General features: G+C 48.7%; 2 long non-coding RNA genes across 2 annotated transcripts in view; both read right to left on the bottom strand.

Moving 5' to 3' along the window:
* The window catches only part of LOC142604395 (uncharacterized), a 79,339-nt gene that overhangs the window by 13,105 nt on the left and 44,465 nt on the right, over window positions 1-21,769 (bottom strand). The window lies entirely within an intron of this gene.
* Window positions 5,777-7,337, bottom strand: LOC142604404 (uncharacterized). The gene is made up of 3 exons (XR_012838266.1): window positions 7,156-7,337; window positions 6,529-6,798; window positions 5,777-6,195 (listed from the first exon to the last, which is right to left on the bottom strand). It is a non-coding gene; the product is annotated as an uncharacterized LOC142604404 (long non-coding RNA).

The following is a 21,769-nucleotide window of genomic DNA, read 5'->3' as shown; positions in this document are numbered from 1 at the left end:
ACTCTGTTTTTAGCTGCCAGTACAACTTACTTTCTGATCATTTTTTCTGGTAGCAGTAGATGTATGAAGTAGACGCTTAGTAACCCATCTGCAACTGCACATCATCCTTTCGGGATAATCCATGAAGACTTTGCAGCCAGTATCCATAATCTCAGAACCCATCCCAGAGTATCACCACTGCTTTGGCTGCATCTTTAGGAAGACTGTCCTTTTTTTTTTTTTTTCTTAAACATGAAAAGCTGAACTTGGATCTGAGATTAGAGGAGTTGTGCTTTAGCTGTACAATCATTGGGGTTTACTGAGGCTAAACAGGCCCTGACAGCAAAAGCAGAGACGTGTCTCGGAACAAACCAGCCTGGGCTGCGGCTCAGTCTCTGAGCACAGGGATAGCGACGGCTAGTTTGGGTTTTGGGATGGCTCCTCTCACCACATCACATGTTAATCAGCATGGGGATAAGCTGACCTCACTGCAAATGCAGTCAGTGGCATTTTGATCTCAAAATTATTAAGGGCATCTGCTGTTCGGCACCGACTGGAGCATCCTATCAATTTTCTTTCCCCAGAGCTGCCAGGATTTCTCTCCCTTTCAGATCTGTGCTTGTAAAAGGCAGAAATTGCACTGTCAGTGCATCTGAAAGGAAAGCTTCAGGTGAAAGGGCTGAGCAGAGCTCAGAGGTGCCAGTGGGTCCTCCATCCCCGGACAGGCACGTCCAACTGCCCAGGATGCAGGGAAACCCATTCCTGTCCAATCCGAGATTTCTCCCACCATCCCAAACACAGGATGAGCATCTGATCTAAAGCAGAAATTAATAAAAGAACTGCAGAGGGGTTTCTGAATGTTACACTTGAACACCAGAATGTTTTTAGGGACATCAATGCCATTTTCTTTCCTATTTTATAAAAACATTCACAGTGAAAATTACAGGTCATTGAGAGTGAGCAGGAGATGAAATCCCTTCAGCCTTGTGCTACCAGCAGCTTCGCCAGCATCACAAGGAGCAAGAAAGCACAGTGTCTGTTTGGGCACGAAGATGTGCGCACTCACCTCGCTGGGGAGGAGAGGGGGGTTGTCAGCGCCCAGGTCTGATGCTGGTAATCACACCCCTCCATTTAAATCACGGGCTAATTTGTTCATATGGCAGGAGAGTCAGACAATGTGACTTTAAAGCTGCCTAGAAGGCAGACTAAACCTTCCTGCTGGGCTGGGCTTTCTAAGGCCTTATTGTCTTGTCATATTTTACTTTTTTTTTTTTCTCTTCTGTTCTGGTGCTTTATTGCTTTGGGCATGGGCCAGGACTCCTGTCTGCATAGGGCTTCCCTCCCTTGAAGTTTTCTCTCCCTGAGTGCTGAGATGGAGAGATCAACCAAATTGAAAAATCAATTAAAACCCAAGGTCCGCGCTGTGCTCCAGGGAGCCAAGTCCTCTAAGGGAGTGCCGAGGTTCAGCCACCGCAGCCGGGAACCTGCAAAACCTGACGGCTGCAATTCCCAGAGGCGTCTCCAAGCTGATTTCTCGGCAGGGAGCACCGCTGCAGCTGCTGCCCTGCTTTCATCACCCTGACTCAATCCCTCTACCACTGCCTGCAAAGGACAGACCGTCCACCGTCCCATTTCCAGCCTGGCAGCAGCACACCCAGTGCCCACCGTCCCATTCCCACCTCTGGGAACAAGCTCCACCAGTAAAGCACCCTCACACCATTGCTGCCATCAGCTTGCGTGGCTTTGATTGCAGCTGGGGCAAACCAAGGGACAAGCAGCAGAACAAAACCAGCGCAGAAAAGCCATCAGGACCTGCCTGCCCTTGCCCTGCATCCAGCCACTGTCCCCGCTCACTGGGATTTTCTGCTCCCTTCACACAGGGGCAAGAAAACAAGAGCAAAGCAGCTTTGCCCAGGAGCACCACACGTGCCCAACAGCCTCTCAGTGAGCCACGAAGATTTTGCTGCTCCTGTTTTTTGGAAAAATACACCGAGAAAGCAGAAAGCTGAGAACTCGCTCAAGGACGTGCAGAGATCGCAATGGGCCAGGGCGGTGGAGATGCTGTCCCACTCCCAGCCCTCCAGCATCCCTTTCTCCTCTAAGATCCAGCACGGGAAGGAGGAAGACAAACTCCAACGCATTGTTAGAGACCCAACACCAATCTGAGCTGAGCACAAAGCCGCTTCCCTCTCTGTGTACAGACTCCACAGGGTCTTCCAAAGGTCCCTCCCAAAATCAGAGTGCGCCACTTTCTCCTCACGGCCAGACCGACTCTTAGTCCCACCTTCCTGGCCACGGCCAAATGGAGATGGCACAAGAATCACAGGGTCAGTGCTACTCAACTGCGCCCAACATGTCTGTCTATAAACTGCAGCCCCACAAAATTTCCCCCGAAAGCTCTTTTCCAGGCTGGCCAGTAGATGGGGGTGGAAGAGCAGCCAAGGTCTGATCCACCAGCGATCGTGTCCCTCCAGCCTGGCTGTGTCCTGATGGCTGTCAGGGCTCAGGTGGCACCGGCTGCTGTGCTGGCCGTGCCCGGGGCAGGGCAGAGGTGGGGGCTCAGATAGGGGCTGTGTGACTTGGAAGCAGGGAAAACAACTGAGAGCTTAAGTCCCCATCCCTCGGGCAGCCCATGTAGGTGATAAACCCTAAAATAACTCCACCAGCGGTCCCTGGGGTCTGCCTGCCCCCTGAGAGTCCAGAGGTGGGGAGACCTGCCCACACCATAGATGTCCCCACTGCCTGCTGGACAGGTTGAAGGGGACCAGAGAGCAGGTCCAAGACCTCCTCCTGCCTGCAGCACCACCACCCAATGAAACTGTACTGTCGAGTTCGGCTTCTTATGGGAAAGGGAGTCCCAAGAGCCCAGCACAGGCCCCTGCTTGCCTACACCCGCATGCTGTAACCCCCCAGAGCACACTCAGCTCCCACTTTCCAGATCCACTCCTGTTCAGCCAACACGCTGCACGGAGGGGAGGTAATTTGGAAACCCCAGAAACAGCCCAGAGGCACAGAGAGAACTCCCTCAGCTCCAGGCTCAGCTCTGCCCCACAGACAGGTGGCTGGCCATGCTGAATTCCCACCGGGTTGTTGCCTTCAGGATTTGCCCAACAGATGAAGGTGGCCAGTGAGTAGGATGGGCAATAAGAAATGACAGGAGGCTTCCCAGCAAACGGACGTGTGGGTTTCTGTGGGGTGCTGGCGCCTTCCAAACCAGCACCAATGCACAAGGCTTCCCCCACCGGGACCCGGGCTGCCAGCTCCGAGCAAACCCCAAAGCCGCCTGCTTTCACCCTCCAAAACAAAGAAACAGGAACAATGAATGACACTCAGTGCCCTGCCCCTGAGCTTTGCCGTGTCAGGAGCCGTCATTATGTCGATGTGTAATTATACCATTAATTACTGACCATAAAGCTCTAAAGAAAACAGACCTGAAATGAATATAGTGCTGGTGCAAAGTCCTAAGAGATAACTCTTTGGCTGCTAAGGTAATGTAGACCGAGCTGCATTTTATAAACCAAAATTGAATTTGCAATTAGCTCTCCTTGCTGCCTAAGTCCAACAAAAGACCTTCCTGCATTTAATACCGAGAAGGGATGTCTCTGAGCTGCCGTCAAACGACAGAGGCTTACAAAAAGCCAACTGGAGCAGAGCGGAGGGACCAGAATCCCAAATGTCTCTTTGGGCTGAGCAAGGCTCTTGTTTGAGTTTGGATTTGCCACACACTCAATGTACATCTCCGAACAAGCCACTTAATCTGACCCTGGCCCAAAGTTTAGCTGTCTGTCAAATGTTAGAAAAGGGCTTTGTCTCCCTCACAAGGACTTGGAGGTTTAATTACCGGCTGTGCCAAGATGCCCTTAGGTAGAAGCTGCAATGCAAATGCAAAGTATCGTTATTAGAGCTTAGCAAATAACTCAAATGTTTTTCTGCAGCAACTCCCTCGAAAAGAAATTAGATTCCTTTCTGGTGTGTTTGGGCGTCTTTCCAGGCTTTCTTGTTGTGACACTCGTGAGTGAGCAGAGAACTAAGAACATGAAGGTAATTCACCAAAAGTCAATGCCCAGCTCCTAAACCTGAGTCTTCGCACGGAGCCTCGCTCCCACTGCAGCCCTTGTCCGTACGCCCGAACCCGGCGCCGGGAAAGGCGCATGATGGGGTGCACCCAGGCAGGGCGTCCCTTCAGCAGCCTGCGGACACATCTAGCCCATCCCAACGAGCCAGGGTCCTTCAGGGATGTACAGACATCGGCCACTGCCTGCCCGCATCAGGTCCAACATGGATCCCCCGGGATGGCTCCCACCATGGGCAGTCTCAGGGCCTTGCTGAGCAAGGTGGGCATCAAAGATTAGAGAGATGAGGGAAGGAGGCTTCATTAGATCGCGTTCACAGGAAGCCACACACCCCGATCAGCTCATGCTATGCAAATCCCGTTGATTTAAGTCATTTCACACTTGCCTCTGAAAAGTCTGGGACGAACATTTGCATCATAAATTCTTTAGGACGGCTATTCTCCAGGGCTGAGCAGTTGCTATAAAGCTCCAAGAGTTTATGAGGATCTGACAAAACCTCCTGGCTCCCGCTGTAACCACTCAGTACCTTCCTCAGCACCGCATGCCGGACGGCCGCTGCCCGAGCCCGGTCCCAGGGATGCGCGGGAACGTCACTGCAGCCCTGACCTCCCCAACAGTCTCGTGTGAGCGGGAACCGTGCAGAGGAATATTTTCAATTAGTTTTACAGAAAACATTTGCCTGAAACTGGATGCTGTGTGAAACTCCTGAACTCTCCCTTTTGCTTTCAGAGCTGGGGGTGAGGGAAGGGGTGGGGGTGTGGGGAAATTGGAAAAGCTTTTTATTTTTTCAGATCCGAGCTGTGCCGCTTCAGAGCGCATGTGGTTTGGCCAGTTGGAGCCCAAGTGTGATTCAGAAGCCAGCAGCTCCCGCTGCACACCACACCCCGGCTGCTCCGTGGGACCAGACCCAGGACACAAAGGCAGAGCACCCCCGTGCCCGTGCCGGAGCTCGGGCTCAGCCCCCACAGCACTTAAACGTCACACCTGGGCCACCCCCACCATGGACATTACCTTGGTGGGTGTTGGTGCTGGGTGCAGATGGAAAGCACAAAGTGCAACAGGAGGAGGGGAGCTGGACCTGCCAAGCACCTCCTGCACCCCAACGCTTTCTTGTTAACCCAAGGCTAAACCTGCCAGAGCCCAGCAGCACCTCAAAGCCCAGATCCTTCCCCTGGGCTCTGATGAGCATGGCCTTGGTGCCAGTGGGTCTGATCACCCCAACAGCCCCATCTTGGGACAACATGTCCAGACAAGGACACCCCGTCCTCAGTGCTGCCCATGGCAGAGGCGCTCCTCAGCCACCATGGCTTTCCTGCACCCGCTTACCAGCAAGCCCCATAATGCAATTTTTTCCATCTAATTAACTTCTCCTTCCCTCTGTGGCCGATTTCTGCACTAAGGCCAGACTCCACGGCTGCTCCAGCCCGCTGAGCTGGCAGCACAGCCTTTTGTTGCAGCACTCGCCTTTCCCTTTGCAGTGGGGAGCCCGATTTGCTTCAGTTCCCCCAAAAGGCATGAGCAGCAGCCCCAGCACCGAAAGCAGCATTACTAAAACCAGCCAGGGCTACAACAGCAAAACTGAACTCCTGTCCCACTGTGAACTCCTCTGAGGTTTTTTTTGTTTGTGCTTTGGTTTTTTTGGTTTTGGGTTTTGTTTTGGTCATGTTTTTTTTTTTTTTTCTTGAAACACCAGCAATTAGGAAAAGAGAAAGAGGTGTGTTTAATTTGTTTTTCCTCCTTTGTCTGGGTGTTTCCTTCCCAGATGCCACCCTGCAAAGGTGCTTCAGCCTCTGCACTGCTTCTGCAGGCTCCAGAACATTTGCAGCCCCCATCGCAGAACACAAATAGTGGTGGCAAAAGATAATGACCCAGGGGTGGGTTTCATCTGCAGCTGACGACCCTGGCTGCATCATTTGAGACTACTTGGGTGTGATTTCTCAGCAGTATTGAGCCTCCAACCTCTTGCTAAGAGCTCCACACACCACTTTTCTCTTTGGTGTTCCCCATGCACGTCTGGTCCTCTGCCTGCAGATGTCCTGATGCCTGTGTGGCCCGTGCCTGCGCTCCCAGCTGAGCCACAGCCTTCACAAATCCCTCGTGGCCTAGGCACGTGGTTTCTGAAAAGATGTATCTGCCACACAGACTGCAATGATGTGAAAAAGTAAGAGCATTTATAATTAAAGAAATCCATTGCAAATTAGTTAACAGCACAAGCTTGCACCAAGGCCAAAGCTATTAACAGTTTGAAGCTGTTCAGCCAAGCCACACTCAAGCCGTGACAAGTCAAAAAAATAAAGTTAATAAAATATCCTTGAAATGAAACACAGGTCATGTACTTGATCTGCATATTTATAAAAGCCTAGCCTAATCCAGCCAAACTTTCCAGAAAAAGATCTTGCTGGTCTTTGATCCTGCCTGTGCTTCCTCAGGGAATATCAGTTTGCCTTCAGCAAAGTTAGATGGGATTAAAATTCACCTTAAAAGGAGCAAGATCTGCACCGGGTAGGGAAGTGACCAAGAGCCATCTCCACGAAGCCACACGATGTGACCGTGCACACCGGGAAAGCTGCTGGGCATGCTCTCGCAGCACCTTCAGGGCAGCCAGGCTTGACGCCCTCACAAGCGTCCTGGCTGAGGTCTGGGCTAGTGCAGCACCTGCCAATCCAGCATTTAAATCCATGATCAGATGTTAGAAGCCCAGAGCCCCTCTGCCCCCAAGGTCCAGATCCACCTGCTGAAGTCCAACCTAGAGCAAAACACAAGGTCTTCTCCTGGCGACTCATTTCTCCAGCACCGAGGTTTCTGCTAAAGCCCCGTCTCCCACCTTAACCTAAGGAATCCCCCTCGCACCAGCAAAGGGGGAACAAGGGTGAGGAACACCCCGGGGACTTCACACCCATCAACGCTGCAGGGTGCACCTCCTGCACCAGATTATCCCCTGCTGCTGTAAAACCATGCTCACGCAATGCCCCAAGGCTTGGTTTCCACAAAAAACACCTCAGCACAGACGTGGCTGGGGACGGCAGCCCCCCAGGCTTGTGCCATCTCCCCCAAGAGCCCTGAGGAGCGACATGAGCTGCAAAACCCCTCTGTGCCAGAGCACCTGGGTAGCTATAAACACTGCAGGTTGTCAGCAAGCTCCCTCCCAGCAAAGGGATTTGGCAGGGCAGGTGTGAAAGAGTGTGTCACAGGCTGGGAGATTAATGGCTTCACCCGGGCTGAAGATTCAGCAGAAGGAAAAGCCTCCAAGTCATCAGGGCTTGGAAGTATAAGATGCTCCTCTGCAAGACCAGGGGCTGAGACTTGCTCTGTGTGTTTGCAGATATAAATACTTGTGCAAACACAAGGGAAACCACAGATATAATCCACCCAAAAAATTGCCCAGGATGTGGCTCTGGAGATTATCATCTTGGCTACAGGTTAGTAGGAAAACATGGTTTCATGCCAACAGGACTGGTGGTCTCAACACATTGAGGTCAAACAGGGGGAATAAAAATGGAAGAACAATGCAGATGATAGAAAACAATAGTTATAATAAAACTTGTCTAGACCAAGTCCTGCATGGGGTGGCTTAAACCCTTTCCTCTACTTTCTGATCAGGGTCAGCAAACCCCATTGCTGCAGAGCTCTGTGAGAACCAACGCAGCAGCACCAAGCCCTGGCCCAGGTCCCCAGTTTGGCCAGTGCACATCCCCAGTCCAGAGCTGGTGTGACATTGCCGCCTGCTTGCTGCTGCTGCCAGCCCAAGCAACAGTCCCCGCTCTGACCCTTCTGTCTTGCGTTTCCTACAAGAGCCAAGTCACACACACTGGGTGATAACCGACTTCCAGAGGAGATCACAAGGGACATCCGTCTGCAGCAAACATTGTCTGAAAGTCTTTGCAGCCCTGAAGGTAAGGTCTGTTGGCAGGATTCAGGCTCTGGCCCTCTCCTCCTGACTTAGAAATCTCTCCCCCATCATCCAGTGTTCCTGTGTGAGTCAGTGCCCACACGTACAATGATGAAAACAATCCTTCATCCCTCTGGCAAATGCCTTTGCACTCTGGAGACAGGCTTGCATGCTGTCACCATGCAAATATGCAAGTTTCTTGCTCTCTTGGCTACAGAGAGAACGCAAAGTGAGCAAGTATCACTGAGGCTCAGAAATCAGAAGGTAAATCTAGAGTGATGAGTGTATGCACACTCACCACCCTGCACACACACCAGCCGGCACGCACATTTGTGCTTGCAGGCATGAGGGTATCCGTGGGCTTTCTGAATTTTTGCTCAGCAGTCCAGTCTGAATCTATGCTCTGATCTTTTCCATTCCCTCCTCTTTCATTCTCCATTAAAATATTAAAACGTGTAAGATATTAAGAAGTGTGATCCAGGACCCTGGCCAGCCAGGGCAGCAGTTAGGGGACACTGCAGCCACCTCCTCCTCAGGGCTGATGGCACAGGTACTCGGGTGCTTGGAGGGCATTGCACAGGCAGGGAAGACCCGCAGCAGGCTGCAGTTCAGACCTGCTGCCCAGCACACTGCGGGGATAAGGTCATGCACACGTGGAGACTTCTCCACCCAAAACAGGGCTTGAGTTCTGGTTTTATGGCCACAGCAGTAGGCCAGAAGGAAAGCAGGGATTTGCCTGTAGTTACACAAAGAAGTTTGTGGAGAGGAAACGAGCCCAATTTTTCCAAGTCCTCAATTAGCCTCCCAATAACGGGATGCACAGCGCTTCCTCCACAAGCCACAGAGATGCTTGGAGGCGGGAGGTGCCAGGTCTCTCCCTCCAAGGTCAGGGAAATGCTGGAGGAAATGAATGCCTCCCCCTGCTTTCCCACCTCTCCTCCCGGAGCACGGGGAGCCATGGGCAGGGGGCTGCCCCACCACACCCCCAGAACCCCGCAAAGCCCCATCCTGAGTCACAGAGCGCTCCAGCCCCAGCGCATTATATCAGGATGAATCACTCGCTGACCTCTGCCTTCCGCAGTGTTCGGTTTCTAATTTTATGGGCTGTATCAACAGGGTTATTGAATCCAGATGTCTGCAAAATGCAACTGCAGCACACAGAAACCCACAACGAAAGGAGCTGGTGGTGAGGACCAGGGCACGTGGTTCATTTTTCATAAGCAAACTTTGGCTTAGGATGGAGAGGAAGACATCTCATCTCCTCTGGCTGCCTGGGGCTCTGCAGCAGCAAGTGGGAGGCTGTGATCTCTGCAGGCCATCTCACATTTCTCTCAATAACTGCTCCTTGCACTCCCTTTTTCTGAAAGCATCTTCCCCCCAAGGCAGCAGCTGCACAGTTGCATCGGGCTCGGACAGGTCCCACCTGGGGAAGCTTTGGGAGATGCTGCACAAATGCAGGTTCTGCATTTGTGTCTTGGTGGGGACACTGGTGGTGCTACGGGAGGAGCACCAGACCGGAGCAGAGCTTCAGCTTTCCCAAACTGACCTCTCCAGCATGGATTAGTCATGGCACGAGCTGGCTGGTGGCAGCGACACCTGACAGCCGTCTGTGACAGGCATCTGGTTTGCATAAAGCACAGCTGGCTCCAAAACAACAGGAGTGCATTTGTCCTGGCAAGGCACATAGGAAAGAAAAAAAGAAAAAATCCAGACCTTGCCTAAACTTCAAACAGAAACCTGCTGAGTGACCTGCCTGCGACAGGGCTGTCCCCCCACAATAGGTAACCCACAGCATCGCCCGTGCCGCATGGGTGATTCCTGAGCATTGACACAACTCAGGACTGGGGGCCCCATGGAGTGGGCAGATTTATTTTTTTTTCCTCCCCCAAGATCTTCCTGCCCCTTCCTTTCTCTGCAGCTCTGACATGGCATGTCTGGCCTGAGTCTCTGAGCTGGGGGTTCCCCAAGAGCTGCAGGTGGGTGCACGTCCCCCACAGGGATGCTACCTAGTCCCCTCCGTCACCGACAGCTTTCCGCAGCAGCGCCGACCCTGATGACAATGAGCCTGGTTGTGTGCAGGACCTACGCTAACAGCAACAGACCACAAACTGCACTTTCTGCTTAGCTCTGTTGTACAGTGACCCCAAACAAATTATTCACTTCTAGGCTCCAGTTTACCTGACACCTTGCAGTGATGTATCTCCACCTTTACAAAAACCACTGACCTCCAGGTGGGATATTTCTAGTGGTGGCTCCCTTCACACTAACTGGAAAAAAAACCTGCTTGCTTCTTGCAAACCAAAGATGACTGCAAACCATTGTCAGGAAATGAAAGATTTGGCCATCTCATCTACAGTTTGGCCTCCAGACCTCCTGAATAAGCCCCGAGAGAACATCTGCCTTCTGCAGAGAGGCCAGCACTGGTCCTCCACACCTCTGCGCAGCTCAGGAGAAGTGGAAGATATGCCAGTGCTTCACACCGATCTTCTCCCTGGTGATGCTGGGGTGGCAAGTGGGGAATTTCTCTGCACTCACCTTCTCTGCCACTGCCAGGTCCCACACAGCATGGTCAAACCAAGCAGAGACCTGGCTGGTAACAGCCCTCTTTGCTCTCCCCTCTTCCCTGCAGCTTCCACGTCTCGCTGCCTGGGACAGATGGAAGTTGTGCAGAGACGCAGAGATCCAGGAACACATATGGGTTTTCTCATTTTCTACCTTGTCACCTTGGAAAGAGCAAAATGTAATATACAAAACAGAGAGAGATGGTAATAAAGAAGTTGACCTTCACGCCAGTATTCCAGCTCACATGGCTGCGCCTACGCTGAGTTGTTCCTGCCCTTGGCTGCTCTTGGGGTTGCTCCTGTCTCGCAATAATGCTCCGCTGTCTGTAACCCAGAGAGGAGCCTTTTAGGGCAATCAATGAATCTGGGCTGATATTTCTTTTGTGCACAAGCCACGCACACGCACTTTGAGAAAGCTCAGAAGACCTGCAGGGGATGAGTTTAGTGTATGGATGTCTTGATGCCAAGTTTCAGCCTAATGTGAATCACAACAGCTGACTTACAACACCCCCCTTTAAAGCCAGGGTTTATGGGGAGGGAATCTCTGCCAGAACCAGAAACTATAGCAACTGCTGTAATAAAATAGCATTTCAGTGTAAAGCTATTTTTACAGCATATTGCCACGTTCGTGGCATGGCAGTTTCCAGCATTTTTCAGATGTCCGCTGCCAGAAGATTTAGTTGGATTAGTTTCTTAGAAGTTAAAGAGGGAAGGATCATATTGGGTTGTCAAATACACCCCTTTCCCTGCAATGGGAAAAATTATATCTTAAGAGGTGATTCATCAGGTATTGGATTCATATAACACGTGAATCTCAACTGACTAAAAGGCTAAGATTGCCTCAGGGTCCAAACCTGGTCGCATTGAAGTCAATAGGACTTTTGCAATTGGCTTCAGTAAGGCAACTAATGAACCAACCCATGATCAGACTTGCCTGAAGCCTAGAAACCCATATTCACACTACTCACGTTATAAGCAAAGGGTTATGATCTATGATAAAGGTTTATCTCAGCTCAGCTGAAGCTGATGCAAATTTTGCCACTCATTTGAATGGGGCCAAAACTCCAACAAAAGTCATTGCACTTAAATGGTGCCACCCAGAAATTCTTCCTGTCCTTCCAGTCCAATGTTTGCCTCTTACACAGCTCAGTCTTTTCTGTCATAGGAAAATTTATTTTAGTATTAATGAAGGTGGAAAAGATGGTCCTATGAGCAGAAGTCAAGTTTTACCGGTATCTAAAATTAAGATCCTACTACTGGACAAATATTTTGGTCCTGTAAGCTTCACCACTGACAGCACAGGAGAGAAAAAAGTTTTAAAACAATCAAGTTTGAGATGCTGATGTCAGATGCAATACTACATTAAACAACCGTTCAGATAATCATTCATTCCTGCTAACTCAATGCAAGTGATCTTGGCACCTCCATGAATGCAGAAGACTGACATCTGTGACTTGAAACAGGCCACTTCTGGCTGGTAACACCAAGGTGTCTCAAACGTGACCAGTAGCCTCCCCTGCATGCAAAGTTCCACGTCCTATATTCAGTCAATTCAACGATTGGAGACCCATCTGATTTACCCCTCTCTTGGGCCCAAGCTCTCTCTGACAAGGTACCTGTTTAGTAATCCACATCATCTTCCCACAATTAGCTTTGATTCTTCTCATTTTATCAAAAAGTTTGGACTCCCACTGTGTTTTGCTGATGCAGCCCTATCTCCCCAGCCCATCACCTCTCCTACCACCAACAGTCTCACCACACGCCGCACTGCCTGCTGCAAGGTGTGCTCCATACCTACACCACCAAAATCCACAGGCACCACCTGATGCCAAGACGGATTAATCAGGGCTGAGGTTTTGCACAGACCTTGCAGTTGTCTCTTCAAAACCCACCTGAAGCCATGGCCCATGGTAGAACTGTAGCTACTCCCATTTCCACTTCTGCCAGTACAACACAGGCATAAAGCCAAATGAAATCAGAAGCGACCATCCACAGGAGGTAAATTTGGTGCAAACTTTGTTTCCCAAGAAGCATTACCAACACGAGGCCTAAAACGAGGGACAGATCACACCAAGTACACACCATGTAAAACAAAAGGACTTTGGTGCCATACTTGGTTTGGAGGGGCTCGTACCTGCAAACGAGCATACCTTGGGCAGCCTGAAGTGAACAGACCTCATAAACACCCTTATTATGTGGAAAATACATATCCTGCTCAGCCTCTTAAAAACCCATGCCTCATGAAGCTGTAGGACTGGCGAGGGAGAGCTGCTCTCTTGGGGAGTGTTTACTGGAGTCTTTTCTGCCTGACTTGGTTACACCACTTACACAAATAGCGAAACTCTGTGGGTATCTGGGTAGGGAATGACCCATGGGTATGAAGCACATATTATTGGTATAAGCTGTGCTGTATGTTCATCTCGGCGCTCTGAACCAGACCGTCCCAGCCCTCACCTTGTTTACCCATCCGGGGCGCCTGTGAAATGCAAGTGGGAACCATTATACACCCACTCGGGACAGGCAGGAACGACAACACCAGGTGCAGAGCAAAGGAGAAACAGGCGGGAGAACAGTCAGCCTCGCTCCCTTGGGCGACAGTTCCTCATCCGATACAGCAAACAGCCCAAAGGGAAATGCCCAGTGTGGAAAAAAGATTGAAGATCTCCAAATCTGGTCCTGTGGCTCCACTGGAGCTGGTAGGTCTGGGGTGAGCTGGGAACCCATGGTGCAGTCAAACAATAATCCCAACAGCAACTGCACAGCTCATGGGCATCCATCACCCAAATTGCCTTTCCTCCCTCAGCTTTGCCATCACCCTCCCACTTTGCAGCACAAGCTGAAGACCAGACACGCACCGAGCACTGCCCTGTGATGGCAGCACAAGTGACAGCACCCTCGGCACATCGGAGGATGGGAATAAAACCTGAAGGCACCCAGAATTAGACGCAGCTTTCCAAAATGTCAACCTTAACCCCAGCATTGGTTTGCCACTATGTAAAACAAGGCTCATAAAACTTGCGTGCTGCACAGGGGGAATTTTGAGGGTTGATTGGGCAATTTTTGGAGATTGCTTTGAAGATGAAAAGTTTTATTAAGTGTTAAACCGGAACATGATTTATCCATTGATCTGAAAGCTCTCCACACAGAGAGACTGAGTTCATCTGAAAACGGTATTCGTACTTTACAAAATGACCTGCCCATACGTATACCTGCAAAGTGGATGTCTAGGGGCACATCTGCAGATGGAGCAAAATAGCTCTGCTCAGTGACAAAACTGTCCTGATTTACAGCAGCCAGGAATCTGGCTGTTTCATAAAAATGGGCCTGTTCCTCTGAAATTCACAATAAGGCCGATCACCCAGACACTGACCTATCTTAGAAGGGAGGAACCATCATTTTCACAGAAGATTTGAAAGTGAGACAATGAAAGAAATAGTGAATTATCTGAAGTCATGCTAAATGGTGGGTGTTGGTTTTTTTTGTTTGGGTTTGGGGGTTTTTTTTGTTTTTGTTTTGGTTTTTTTTTTTTAAACTGAAGTCTCCAGGGACATCAGCCACCTCAGCCGTAACCCTCTCCCTTGAGCCCATCCTGTTGGGTGATACCCCAAGCAGCCCCAGGGGTCAGTTTTTAGCAGGAAGAGAGCAGAACATGAGCAATGTTTACCCAGGAAATACAACTGGCACTGAGGAAGCTGAAGGGGGAAAATACATTAACTGTGTAGAAAAGATACCAAATAACACCTTCAATATTGACATACAAATAATATTGACATACAAGTAATATAAAGGGTAAGAAAAGGCACACCTATGCGGAACAAAGATGTCCCTATGATTGCAAAGCAATACCTGTCACCTCCCCTCATCCATCACCTGTGTTTTTCAATGGAGAACCTTTTTTTTCAATGAAGAACCTTTCTGCATCTCACCACTGTTGTCTGAGCTGGTTTTTGCCTAAGTGTTCCTCATTTTGCACAGACAGGAGCCCCATCCCAGCCTGGAGGCGATGGCTCATGATAAAGCCCTGGGGTGGGTGCCCCCCTCCCCAGCCCAGGAAAAGACACTACCAGGACACAGCTAAATCCGTACCGAGCTAAGAGCACGAGGAGCTGCGGAGCTGAAGAGGGAAACGTGTGCTGGCCCAAGCCCAGCCTGTCCCCCTCAGCCGTGGCTCCTCGCCCTTCGCTTTCTCTGCCATGAATTGCTTCACAGCCACGCAAGAGGCCAAAGCAGCAGAGGCAGAGCTGGAATCGCCGCGTCCAACACCTGGGATCCGCAGGGGAGGGAGACCCTGCCAAGAATTATTTTAACCTTCAATATTTCTGGCAGCAGAATATCAGTCAAATGGTTCCTACTGTTTTTTTGGGTTAAGTCACTCTGAGACAAGCTGGTCCAGACCAAAAAGATCCATGTGCTCAGAGAGAGCAGGGTTTGTTTTCCATGTTAATGGGCTTTCAGTAGCAGGGGGAAAGGATGCCTGAAATAATAATCCTTATAAAATTCAATAGTCTCAAGAAGGAAATTCGTGCTAGGTACAGCTAATAATATACTGTACAGATGCAGTGCACAGTTTTCTCCTCCAAACCGACAGTCAGGCCAGCAGTGGGGAACTTTCCTCCTGCATCCCAAGTCCTCTCCGCAGAGGCAGGTGGAAAGGGTTGTCCAGGGGCTCATCCCTAAACCCACAGCAGCAGAGGCAGGAGGGTCTGAGACAGCCCCGTCGCACAGCACGGCAGCACCATGACCAGCAAGGGAGCTCCTGGTGCACCGAAGCAGCAGAGCGAGAACCTGGTCCCCTCTAAATTCTCTTGGGAAGGCATTTTAGCAGTCCCTAATTTTCCCATTTAACTTCCTTCCTTTAAAGCTGAAATTGCCATTTTTAGCGCAAGTTACTTGCTAAGAGAATTTCTCCCAAAGAAGGTAGGAGTCCAAATGAAAGATTTAAATTGATGTGAATTCTATGGTCTTCAGTTCACCATAAAAATAATATTTAAAAAAGGAAATTGTGAGGTTTGGACTAATTTGGAAAATCTTAGGGAAACACCCACCGTTAGGCATAGGGAATACCAGCTGCATGCCGTTCCTCGTGGCTTTCCGTGCATTTGTGCCTGCAGGCAGAGCTGAGTCTCACGACCTGGTACGTGCCAGTAGCAGAGGGCACCCACCCACGGAGCCAGCACAGCTCGGTGGGCTTGGGCAGCTCATTGCACCACAGCAATCTGGGGATGTGTCTGCACCCAAAAGCAGAACTAAACCATCCCAGGGAGGTCGACAATAAATATCCCCAAACACATCAATACTCTGACATACCCACATGCTCTGGCTGAACCAGGAGCAGATTTTGAGCTCTTTAATGGGTAGATGCAAATCACGCAATAGCGGAACCCAAGGCTTGCCCCAAGACATTTTCCAAACCAGTCCTCATTTCTTCTCTCCCTGCTTTTCTCCCCTCTATTTTTGCAACTTCAGGTTAAGGTGAAAAACTAGCAAACGTTGCAAAACATCCTTTCTGACAACAGCATGGATTGTATTGACAAGTGTGCTGGGCTTTTTTTTTCTCGGTATAACCTTATTTATGACTAATTCAATTCAGGTTTTCTGAAGTTTTATTCGGTAAGATGGAGAAGAAGGTGGGGGTGGTTTTCCAGGTTGTTAAATGAGTGGCATTCATCTTTAGAGGAAATTACTGCAGTGTTGGAGGATACTGGGAGCTGTACCTGGGTTAAGGAACTGTCTGGGCTGCCATGGGAGCAAAAGGGCAGATGCTAGTGCACTGAAATTGCTTTTAAAAATTACTTCTAAAAAAATCATGTGAAAAGCAACAAGAGTGGCTTTTTTCATCCCATTATTTGACTCCAGCTGCTGACCTTGGCTCTGGGAAAATAATTACTCTTGACTTCGAAGTGGGGAGGTTTTTTTGCGCCAAAGGCAAATGTCTATAGATTTATACTATTTGGAAAAATCAAACGGCTGCAAGCCAAGCCATCCAGCTTATAAAACACAACCAACCCTCCAGGGATAATTTAAAGCTGACCCTGCAGCACTGAAATTCCAACCATAGATGATGCAAAACGTAATTCATGCCATTTTCTTATCTGGTGGATGCTCCCATCAGCATGGACTTCAGGGACAAAGACCAGCCAGAAGGAGAATGAAAAAAAAGAAAAGAAATGAAATAAAAAAAAAAGGCTCCAAAATAAGTTTGTGCTAATGAAGGCGAAAAGGCCTAGCAGGCCAGAAGGCAGACTTTGTCATCCACACAGCCAAGAGTTGCAAAGGCAGCCACAGTCCATGCTTTTTCCATTGTGCTCTGCCAAAATAACCCTCAAAATTCTCCCGGGATGAAACACAACCCACTCTCCACTGCTCTGGCAATTCAGGCTCAGGTCCTGCTTCTAACAAAACTGTGAGCTGCAATGATTTGTTCCTACATAATTAGGACTCATCTGCCAGTGACTGATTGGTTTTGTCTCCAATCCTCAAGCCTTTAAAAGCAGCTACCTGGCCAAGCCCCATTAAACCTGCGAGACTTCCTACGGCCAGAGGACCACCCAAACCAGGATGCAGTGGCACCTTGTCCCAGCACCGCCACAGGTATCACTGCTGCTGGTGAGCCAGTTTGGCAAGACTGAAAGCCATTTACTGGGGAAGAAGCCCAGTTGTGCTCCTCCCAAGTAGCATTACGAGGAGCGTAGCCTTCTACGGGGTGGGCTTTCCTGTGACTAGGGTTTAGACTACCAGTATGTTCTGCCTTGCAACAGGTCTCTGCTCCATTTCACCAGGACATGGTGGCTTCTCTGCAAAATAGGTACAAGGCTCATCCAGAGAAAACAGATGCAACAGCCTGACAGAAAAAAAAAAAAAGGACACATGCCAAGGCTTCAATAAAAATAGAGCGATAATTTTTCCAACATCAAATTCTAAATAAGGGCATGGTGATGAGACATCAAACTGAGCCATCTCAGCATTCAGCAAATCGCCTCTCCAAATTTGTACCACACATTTCTCTACCTGTCAGGAGAGCCTCACCCATCATGTTTCAGATGAGTTGCAGTACTACTTATTAATAAGAGAAACTTCACAAGACCAAATCCACAAACACAAGATCCACCTCCACCCATCTCTGTCCCTAAAATAACCAATTGTTGTTTGTGACCCTCTGTGTGCATGTACACACAAGGGTGTGCTTTCACACCTCAGGGATGACAAATTCAATAAGGGATAAGCTTTAATTTCAAATTTCCAACTGGTTTTGGTCCCCAGCCTCCAATAAAGCCGAGAGTGGCGTGCTTTAGCACTTCACAGCTGTAGACACTGGGGAGGAGTCACAAGCATCATCTTGCAGCACTTCAAGTTACGATTGTTAAACTACCCCATATGCTGTATGCAAAGCACAAGCGGCTGAGATCACCTCTATGCTACTCCCCCTCTTTTACCCATAAGTCCTTCGCAGATGTACGACCGTGCTTAGGTTTCGCTGATCACTCACAGTGGGAAACTCTGAGAGACTGAGCTTGTGACTCAAAAGATTTTTGCCAAGTAAAATACTGGCCTGCAACGATGTCCTAACAATACAAAGTAGTCGACACCATAAAATAAACAATTGCAGAGAACATAGCAAAAGGGTATTTGGAACTGCCAAGGATCTTGCGGAGGTATTACTAAGCCAGACTGGAGTTAGCAAAAGTAGTTTTTATGACAAAAACAAGTGTCAGTCTTTCCAACACCCCAGTCCCCACATAGAAAGATTATCTCTGCCTAGAACAGGCCACATCGCTGGCTTTTTTCTTCAAGTTTTGTAACTTTTACAGCATGCAGAAATAATAGAAAGAGTGAAAGCACAATCAGGGCAGAGTACCCATAAAAGAGTGAGTGTACACATGGTCACACACCCCCACACTTGGATGTACAGCTACAGATAGAAATGGCAAACGGAGAACGAGAGGCTGCCACGTTCTCTTAATATAATCACAAGAAAAGCATTGTAATTCCAAGCAGAAGCGTTCTTTGCAAGAATCAGCTGGGCTTGAGTACTCACAGCTGTATAGCTGCCTCCCCATCGTGCTGAGAACATCAGCAAATAGAGACCAAAGAAGAAAAAATTAAATACTTCATCATCATTTGTCAACATAACCAGAAAAGCCCTTACCAGTTAGAATTTCCAATGTCCTCTAATGTCCTCTAATTTCTGTTCTTTGCTGCCACTATAAAGAGTGCCAAAGTGTTCATAGGTACTGGTCAGCCACCATCAAGCACATCTGTAAGTCTCCTTTACTGAGCAGAAGGACATGAACATCCTCAGAGCACACCCCTGTAACCAGGTGCTTGCCCTAGTCACAATTCTGTTGCAAGAAGTTATCGGTGCTTTATTTTCAGAGGCAGATCAGACTTGAGGACCATCTAGCAGCATCTTAACCCTGTCAGATGCTTCGGAGCAGTGCAGGAATTTCACAGCAGCTGAATGGTGGCAATATCTGCTCAACATCTCAGTCTCAATCTTGAGCTTATTGGTAGAGGTGAACTAAAACCCTGCACTAAAACACCTCTTTTCCAGAAACCACCACTGTGGACTAGAACAGCTTGAGTGGGATTCACCTGCCCTTAACAGGGTGTCTACTAGTGAGATGACCGAATCTAAACAAGTCACCCTGAGCTCTGTTGAAGTCCATGATGAGAAGCAATCACCCACAGAATATGGGCCCCCACTTACCATAGGATGAGGTACCTGCAGAAGGGTGGTTACTATTTTGCCTATTTATTCTGATTATAAAGAGATCTTACAGAAGATAGCTTAGCCTTGGATACCTTGTAGACAGCTACATCTTGGTGATATGAATCCCACCATTGATACCATATGAAACTCTGGTCCCTCTTTGGACCCAATATTATTAAAGCTTCTGTTCGCCTGCAGCACAGTACCCTCCCCCCAGGAATGAGCAGCAGCATGGCAGCGAGCACAACCACCAAATGTGAGGCTGGGGAGAGGTACCAGGGGCAGCACGGGGCTGGCAGGTCACGTTAACCTCCCAAATACTCCCATCACCTCCCGAGAGGGCTGCCTGGTGCACTGCTTCATGTTCCCATGCCTTGTTTCAGCACATCTTCAACACTCCGCTCAGCGGAGCACAGCCTGGACATGGTTTTAAGGGTCTTCTTGTTGCCAAGTGAGGGATATTTCTGTGACCTTTCTCACTATTTCCTATAGCAATATAATCCCAATTTAAAATGTCATGCCCCGCAGCTTCCCCATAAAATAAATAAAACACACACAAATAAACAAACAAACAGACCAGATGAGTTTTTCCATCAGCAGCAGAAATAACAAAGGGTAGTTTCTTGGGGATTTCTCCATCGTGGTTAGATTCTCTGGTGCACAATAAGGGATGTGCTGTGATTGAAACTCCTTCTGTGGTTGGAGCGTTTATAGCATCCCCCTATGTGGATTCTCTGCTGTCTACCAAGGGTTGAGCTTAGAGGTCAGTCTTCTCCTCACTGAAGCTATTAATAAAAAAAAAAATGCTTCTCTTTTGAGCTGCTTATTTCCACACAATTTTAGAGATTTAAAATATTCAAGACCACTACCAAAGTGTCAGATTTTGCTGAAATCGGCCCAGGGGTTCACAAACTAGAGTGAATATGGATGAATAAACAAACACACATAGCTCCATAAGAGCACACCATCCTTTTCTCCTTAGGGAACTAGGATTAAAATAAAAATACTATTTAGAACTTGAAATCCAGCCATGACAATCTGTATAGTTTGCTATTATTAGCTAAGTTTTGTAAAGAAACAAGTCTTCTGTGATCACACTCTTTGGATCTCCACACTCCCAATGAGGTTTGTATGCAGTTGGCCAGGATCAGCCACCTGCAAGACATAGGTGGAAGTCTTCAAGACAGAGTCCCCACACATTTTTTGAAAATCAGAACCTGGGTAAGAGAAAGAGAGCCCTTGAATCCTGGTGCTGCAGGAAGGGCAGACAAAGCTGGTCACCCTGCCCAGCCAGCACCCACGTACGGTCTGACCAACAATTCCGTGCCCACTTTTACAAAGATGTCTCCAAAGGCAGACTTTAGACCTGGAATTTAAGAGGGCAGGATCCACAAGAGGAACCAGATTTCCAAAGGACGCAGAACCCCAGACTTGTTTTTTGGTATAATCCCACAGGGACTTGTTCCTTCCCTTGGGTGCATACTTTCTCATTATATAAGTGTTGAGACACAAATCTCTGTGTGCTTTTCTCCAGAGGTGATAGATGCATGACTCTGAATCCTGGTCTTGTCTCTCTATGGTAAAAGCAGTTTGTTGTCTTGCTTTCCTCACCAAAATGCATTTTGGCAGCCCTTGGGTGTCTCTTTCATACTTGAAAAGCAGCCCAGTTTGTTTCATAGGTTAATAACACATCCGCTTCCCTTGCTTTATTTGTCTGATGGTGTACTTTGCAGAGAAATGGGTTGTTTTCAAAAAATAGAAACTACTTCTGTAAATCACTCATCATGTCATTGTCATCAGCCATTTTCCAGAGACATCATCACATCAAACTCTACCTCCATTTCAGGCTTTGAATAAGACAGTTCCCATGTAGCAGACAGAGCTATAAAGGAATGTTAAGCACAGTACACAAAAACTAGAGAAAGGGACATTTTTAACACTTTTAGCTCAGCCACAGTTTTCAGAAGATATCCCAGCTGTCAGCTCCTGAAGCAACATAAGAAAGCAAAGGTTTGAACTACTGCCATTTCTTCTTATTGATCCACAGCCCTGCTGAGCCAGGACAACGTGACAGATACCCTCAACTTCATCACACAGAGACAAGCCAGCAATCAAACCATTGGCACAGACCAGGGCTCTTGCTATAACCACACTCCAGCTATTGAAAGCTGTCTTCATTATTGATAAAATGGTGGAAGACCTCTATAGGACCAACAGCCAGCACAGACAACGCCTGCTGGGTGACCTCCCCAGCCTCCCAGCTGGTCGTTTCAAAGCAGTTATGAAGTTAGGCGGTGCACGTCCAGATCTTCCTTGCTTGCTTGACACAGGAGGCTGAAGGCAAAGCCTCTTTCCCCTGCACTATCAAGACCAGGCTTCTCACACGCATGAAAAATTAATTTCAAGAGTCTGCTTTAAAGTCACAACAACAGCACGCAAGTGGCAGGTGCTGAGCTGTTTGCTTTTGCTGGCTCTGAAGTAATTGCTGTTTGCGCATTTCAAGATGCTTGAAGTAAGCAAGAGTGTGACACATGAATCACAGCACATGAAAGAAATA

This window comes from Balearica regulorum, chromosome 18 (assembly GCF_011004875.1).
Source record: "Balearica regulorum gibbericeps isolate bBalReg1 chromosome 18, bBalReg1.pri, whole genome shotgun sequence".
NCBI classification, from domain to species: Eukaryota; Metazoa; Chordata; class Aves; order Gruiformes; family Gruidae; genus Balearica; species Balearica regulorum.
Note: the sequence above shows the minus strand (reverse complement) of the source record. Positions and strands in the feature narration are given on the sequence as shown.